Raw genomic sequence first — 8143 nt, forward strand, 5'->3', positions numbered from 1 at the left:
CTTTAAATAATCACAAACCCATTTTGAATATTCTTTGTGGAACAGAAGCCGAAATATTGCTTATTAAAGAAAATTATATCGAAAATGCTTTGCAATTTAATGTTAAATTATGCCAAGAATTAAGAAAGAGAACCTTGATAATGAGATTTTAAAAGCCATTACGGCTTTCGCGCCAAGGCAGTAAGCTCTGACGATACGAATAACATTGATTTTGATACGAAAAAAGTACTGCGTTAAAATATTACAAATAATGATCTCAGTGAAAATGAACTATGACTAAATTATAATTTACTCTGAATTCCAAAATGTAAATATACAAAGAATCAGGCCTTCTCATTTCTAGACCACAGCATATGGAACTGTCCAATATTCGCAACAACGCCTGAATGGTAGTTACAAGTAAGTATGCGCAAGCTGGACATTGTAATCTAAAAATACTTTAGGAATAAAGGGAACTGATGCTTTGTACTTTTACAATTCGTAATTCAGGGTTAATGATTGAGCGATGATTTTTGTTCATACGTAAATTTATTTGAAAACTACATATACTTACTTTCGGGTACGCAGTTTTATAGTCCATTCAATACGCGTTGATTTTTGAGAACTTTTTTCATTGAGGCTGTTGCACTTTTTCTCTCATACTAAAATTTTTTCTACATCCAATATGTATAAAGAAAATACAAAAAAAAAATATAAAAAAATAATCAAAATCAACGCGAATTCTTGGCCGCACTTGCGCTTTGTAATCCTGAAATTGAATGGCCTATAAAAATGCATACCTGAAAGTTTTCTAAAACTTCTGACCACAAAGTTTTAAATTTGAACGAAAATTTTTTGTACAAAGTTGTAAACTTAGATTTTTATGGTTTTTGTTGTTGTGTTGTTTTGTTGTTGCATTAAAGAAAGGTTTCCCGTGAGATTTATGTTTCTCTTATACGCAATAAGTACTGTAAATATTCTTTAAAAAGGAAATTGAACCTATCGACCACTTACAATTTATTGGCACATTGACCTGCATTTAGGCACATTTATACGGAAAAATTATACCCAATTTTAAATTTCGATTTTCCATCACTGGTGGAGATCGAGTTAAAATGATGCCCTGCAACTTGTAACAGTGCCAATTTTGGATTCTTGATAAAGGTGTGGCGCTGCTAAAAAAAAAATATATATGCATATAAATATAAAGCCCAAAATACAATAACGCAGTGGCAGTGGCGGCTTTGCGAAATCAGCTGTTTTTGAGAAAGTGTGGTGTCCAATGAAGCGACTCACAATACAACAGTGGCAGTTGACAGTACTACTCAGTTTAGCCCAAATTCTAAATTAGTTGCGTTCGTGTAGCTGTTAATCGTTCATGTTTAACCAAAACTTTCAGGTTTTTGCGTTCGCGTACGCAAAAAACTTGCAAAGTAGGGGAAATTAAGAGAGAAAAGTGACATTTCATTTTGAGGGGAAGCTGCTGGTTTCTGCTGGAAAAATTTTTGCCAACAGCAATTTGCCAACAGGAAAACAGCTGATCAAAAACAGCTGGTTTGAGTTTACGCAAATCACAAAATTGAATTTGATGGTTTGGAAGTTAAAAATGACAAAATGCGACTAATTAAACCTGTAAGAAATAAGTAGTTATTTGTTTAATCAATAAACTGTGTCACACTGTGTACACTTTTGAATGTAAATAAAAATTATATCAGCTGTTCGTGTAACTTGCAAGCTTCTGCAAATTTTCTGTTCGCGTACTGTTTTGGATATTTTTCTCTGTGAGAGAACTGGTGACATTTCGCCGGAATTTTGCCGTTGGTTGGTTTTTACTGGAGATTTTAAACGAACGCACCTATTCACTGCCACTGCCTTCATCGCCGCGAACTTCGCATGTTGAATTTGATATAAATAAAACGCAGCCAACTTCTGTTTATGTGACTAAAGCCTAAAAGGCAACAACAAAAATGTAATAAACAAAAGTGAATTTCAAAAAAAGCAGTCACTGACAACGCCGTATTGTGTTTGCTGCGGCAGTGACTGCCAATATTAGCAGTAACAGCTGATTTTAAAAACTGTCACTGCCACTGCCACTGCGATTGGTATTTTGGGCTTTAGCATGAATCTAGGTACGTGTGACAAGAATTATCCACATAAGATGAAAACTACTGCGTTTCATTTTAGAAAATTCTCGTTTTTAGAAAAATGCCTAAGTAAGACAGTTTGGGTACGGTTCGGATATTTCGGAAATACGAAAACTGCGATATTTTAGTAACTACTGAAGATTATGCACTCAAAATTGATATTTGCAACAATTTTTAGACGAAAAATAAGAATATTATAAATTTTTGGAAAATGGGCGTAGCCACGCCCACTTATGGTTACATGTGTATAACTTGGTAACCGCTGCACGAATTTCTTCCAAACTTGGCACAGTTGGTGACCTTCGCACAACATACCAAATGGCTGAAAATTTTTAAAATCGGACAATAACCACGCCCACATCCCATATAACGCTAATTTAGAGAAATACAAAATCTTCGATAAATCAGTAAATATTAAAGCTAATTTATTCAAAATTGATGCTTGCAACAATTCTTAACCAAGAAATACGTTTGTGATAAAATTTTGGAAAATGGGCGTGGCACCGCCCACTTAATAATAGATTGGCGCTTACACATATGTTAGTGTTTGACCGAGCTTCTCCTCTGATTTGCAGCGTGCGCCTTGATGTTGTCACACAAAGCGGAGGGACCTACAGTTTTACGCCGACTCCGAACGGCGATTGTATTTTTATGAGAAGCTGTTTTTCATGGCAGAAATACACTCGGAGGTTTTGCCATTGCCTGCCGACGGACGACCGCTGTTAAGAAAAAATGATCACATATATGTATCTCGGTAACCGTTCTATCAATTTGTACCAAACTCGGTATGGTTATTGTGCTTGCCACATAAAAGCAAAACGTTGAAAATTATTGAAATCGGACTAAACCAACGGCCGCATTTCATATAACGGTAAATTTCAGAACTGCTTGAAACTTCGAAATTTCGAAATTTAAGGACTCTAATTTACTCAAAATTGATACGCCCCGGCTTACATGTAGCGGTAGCTTTCGGAAAGGTGAAAGTCATATATTAAATACTTGCGCCGGGTATTTAATATTCGGCTCCGCCCGAACTTGACTTTTTTACTTGTTAAATTTAATTTAATTTTATAACGAACTACCCTATAATAAAGACGAACTTTTCGTGAAAACACTGAAACTTCTTTTAGTTCTTTCTACGGTGTAAGAAAAATAACCAACCACAGTCTGAAAAAGAAACCAAATTGAAAGAGAAACAACCAAATTTGTTTTCCACCTATGTATCTATTACAAAAAGTAAAACTTTTTACAAAAAACAAAAATTTAATAATTTTATTGAGCTTGAGGCCGTTTTTTAACCGACTTCAAAAAAAGGTGAAGGTTATCAATTCGTCGGAATATTTTTTTTGATAGGTATGTTACCGCATACCTTTGGACCATATCAACCGATTTCGATAATTTTCTTTCTATGGGAAAAATGTTGCTTTAGGGGTGGTCCCATACTAATTTGGTTTAGATCCGATCATTTGGTCATGAAGAAATTAACGGTACTATTAAATTTTTATATGAGAATTGAAGTCGGTTTTGTTTTTTGCCTAAAAATTACTTGTTTAATGAAAATTTTGTGGAAAAACTACACTAATTTACATTTCTGTAGAAGTTATAGCTGCTGTTTCGGAAAACAAAAATTACACAGTGTTACAAAAGTAAACAAAAAGTATATGCAGGGGTGCTCATGTAGAAACCATGTTTTTTTATAGTCAATAGGATACGACTGTACCTATAGTTTTTCTCCATCTCTTTGTTTATTACTTCTTTTCTAAAGAATATAATAAAATTTTGGTATTTTTTAAATTGCAACTTCAAGAAGTCATAACTTTCTTGTTTGTGATCGAATTAAAAATTTTCTTCTCTGTTTGAAAGATGCGGGTTTTACCTTTCTAACAAAGAAAAAAGTTTGAAAATCGTCCGGACAAAGGCTTTCTTTTAATTAAAAAACGTAAATTTTTCGAAAAATTTTAATTTCCTTCAAGCTCTTCTTTGATCGTGAGGCAATATTTGATCTTTATAAAACAGCACATCAAAATCAGTTTTCCAAGACTCATAACGCTTTATTTAGTGATAATAAGTATATCTGTGTTTTCCTTTTTTCTTAGAAATGTTTTCGTTTTGTTTGTTTTTTTTTTTATATACGTTGCTGCTGGTATCTCTTTTAGAGACCAACAGTAGTTGGAGAGCATACTAACGCTGTTCAATCTTTAGAATTTCGTGGTGAAATCGTTCACCTTGTTCATCGCTCATCTGGCCTAAATTTGCTGGAAACATATTGAAATGAGCGTGCAGATGGTGCAAATTAATGGACATATTGCATGCCATGGCATGGTAGGCAGATAGCATGTCACTTACTATGTCTTCATAATGTTCACTGTTTTTGTTTCCAACAAAACTTTCACACACAGAGGAAAAACTTGTCCATGATTTTTTTCTAAAGACGTCATTTGTAGTAAAAAGTTGCCATCCCTAATCAGTTCCCGTATTTGTGGACAGACAAAAATACCAGCTAAAAATGTAATTTATATATACCCAGTGGTAAAATAATGTCAGTTAGATTAACTAGAGGAATATTTATACTATTCTTTTCACCAACTACAAATGACGTAGGTACGTGGAACGCAATATTTTTGAACGTTGTGCAGGCTAGTGGCTCGACTGTCCCATTCACAAAAATCGCATGAATATTTTGTGTTACCACCCTGCATGCCATTAAAAATTCTTAGTATTTTGAAATCTGCTACAATTCGCCACTTGTGATTTTTGTAATCTATGACATTTAGGGCCTAACTCACAGATTTTTATACCGAAAATCTGTAGTTAACTGCCTATTCTGAGTTAACTACGCACTTTGAATTTGGCCCTTAATATTTCAGCCATACTGTCATAAGATTCTTTGATATCAGTAGCGTAAGCCAAAAGAAGATTACAATGTACAGTAATGTAATAAATATTTTAATGTTACTTGAACCATCGATGAAGAGACGGCAATCATATGGGATATGGTTATATCCAAATTTGTCAAACAATGCATTGCTATCATTGCAATATGCCAAATTACTATTTTAAGTGCTTTCCTCGCGTTTTGATAACAATGTTATAAACGTTTTATTTTTAATTATTGAAATATGTACATATAAGGACATATGAAAAGATAAGTGTATATGTTTTCCGGCTCTCTCTGCACCAGGGATGTTGCGAATGTGGAATTTTAGACATCCGCGGATACGAACGCGGATGCGGATGTTTAGACGCTAACATTCGTGGATGCGGATGTCAAGTATTTTTATACCCAAGCGCACTTGTGCACAAGGGTATTATAAATTTTTTCACATAACGGTTGTTTGTAACAGGCAAAACGAACCGAGATAGATATAGACAAATATATACATAAATTAATGAAAAGAGACATCGATTAAGCGGTGATTGTCTGTCCGTCCATCCGTCCGTCTGTGCACATCATAACTCGAGTACAAATTGAGATATCTTAATGAAATTTGGTATGTGTACTTCTTTTGAGCGTTGGACGGATGGTATTGACAATGGGCAAAATCGGACGATAACCAGGCCAACCGTTATATGGTAGTTTTGAGAAATGCGAAAACTGCGATATTTTAGTAACTACTGAAACTTATTCACTTAAAATAAATATTTACGATCATTTTTAGGCGAAAAATACGAATATTAAAAATTTCTGGAAAATAGTCGTAGCCGCGCCCACTTATGATTACATGTGTATATCTTTGGAACCGCTCCACCAATTTCTCCCAAACTTGGCACAGTGTTGGCCTTTACAAAACATACCAAACGGCTTAAAATTTAGAAAATCGGATAATAACTACGCCCACATCCCATATAACGGTAATTTAGAGAAATACGAAAGCTTCTATAAATCAGTAACTACTGAAGCTAATTTATTCAAAATTGATTTTTGCAATAATTTTTTAGAAAAAATAGGCTTATAATAAAAAGTTGGAAAATGGGCATGACCCTGCCCACTTATAACCACATATGTGTATCTCGGTAACCGCTCTATCAATGCGTACCAAACTCTGTATGATTATTGTGGTTGCCACATAAAGGCAAAACGTTGAAAGTTTTGAAATCTGACTAAAATTACGCCCACTTTTCTATAACGGTAAATTTCAGAAATGTATGAAACTTTGATATTTCGAAATTTAAGGAAGCTAATTTTACCCAAAATTGGTACTAACAACAATTCCTTGAAAAGAAGTACCATTATTATGGAATTTTGGAAAATGGGCGTGGTGCCGCCCACATATATCTATATAAGTTTATCTCATTATATCTAACTGAACGTTCTATCGAAGATGTTTGAAATGGACATAAAATCACCACTGCTTACCATGTAGCGGTAGTCTTCGGAATGGTGAAAAAACTATATTGAATACTTGCGCCGGGTATTTAATGTTCGGCTCCGCCCAAACTTAGACTTTTTTACTTGTTAAGAAATAATTTAGGTGAGTAAATTAGGTGATTTGGTTAAATAAAAATGGAAAGGTTAGTAATTTTTAACAATGTTTTTTTTTAGTATTTGAATTCAAAAATTGGAACATAGTATTCAACAAAAAGTTTTTAAAGGGTCGTCAATCAAACATGCCACACTAAATAACTACTCGCTCGAGGCGACAATCTTGAAAAACTTGAAACTTGACAAAATTGTAAATTTTTTTCGATTGACGCTGCACCAGTCGAGAGGTCTTTCAGTTATATATATTTTTTTTTATAGCGGTGCAATAATTCTTTTTTGAGGATTGCATCGGGCTGCAAGTGTCGGATGTATCCTCCTGACTTCCATCTTCACAATCTTGAATCATGGCAAGATCGTTGCTTAAACACCGTTGATTTCCAAAGAATTCTTCATTCTTATTCTTTTGGTTGTTTCTGAATTTGAAGAACCTGTAACGTCAACAGCATTTTTAATCCTTCCTTCTGTGACTGAAATAGCTTTTAAGCAGAAATAACGAAAGAAGGTATTTGTATTTTTTTTTATCATTTAATACTATGTAAAGAAATTCATATACCAGACCCAAGGTTTGATCTATGGTAATTAATTAACATTGTTTATTGAAATATTTTTCAATGGGTGGCTTTGCTCGTTTAGATATTTCCTTCATTTGGTACCAAAACTTGTTTAATTTGGATAAGCGGTTTGTTTATTATCCGGAAAAGACCTTTAATTGGGAATAACAAATATTTGGCCAAGTTTAGCTGGTAAAAAAACTGTTATTTTCGGGCCCTTCAATATTCGCATTCGTAAAAGATCCGCATTGACTATTGCGAAAGCGAATGCGAATGTTAAAATTAATGCGGAAGCTCCGCGGTTGCGAATGCGAATATTCGCAACAACCCTGCTCTGCACTACCGGGAGTTACTAAAGTAGTCACTTGCGTGATATATGGGCGCCCTCTGTCGTAGTTTTTCGCTATTCTGCTTACGACTGGTTCGACTCTGCACTACCATGTGCACTACCACGAGTTAATAGAGTAGCTACTTACCTAGGAGTCGGTGCAGTAGCGGTTCAAAAGTAGCGATTGACTCCAGCAGTACTGGAGGGTTGTGTCTTGTTTTATGTTGTGTTGTAATTCATGTGTGTGTGTATGTGTAAGTACAATTCATATGTATATGTGTGTGTGTAAGTGTATTTTGTGTACGTGGGTGGAACGGGCCGTGGTGAGTAGGCGATTAGGCAGGGTTGCTGCTGTTCAACGGAGCCATTCACGATCGAAAAAGGGGGAACGGCCGAACTCATTTAGACATTGTCTTTTGGACAATTCTAAATCGCGTACAAGATATTTAAATTCTGCTTGTGGAAGTAAATGTTGTTCATTTATTTCATCCTTTTGCTTCCATATAACGAATACACACAATTTATTTTTATTTGGAAGAAAACCGAAACATCCTGGACAAAAAAATCTAAAAATTGAACCGTAATTTTTAGCCATTTGAAACTTGTACTTTGTTCTACTAGAATTCAATGGGCTACAAAACTGTATACTCAGAATCTC

The sequence above is a fragment of the Rhagoletis pomonella genome, unplaced genomic scaffold, assembly GCF_013731165.1.
Source record: "Rhagoletis pomonella isolate Grant_MI unplaced genomic scaffold, Rhpom_1.0 Rhpom_scaffold_00001, whole genome shotgun sequence".
NCBI lineage: Eukaryota > Metazoa > Arthropoda > Insecta > Diptera > Tephritidae > Rhagoletis > Rhagoletis pomonella.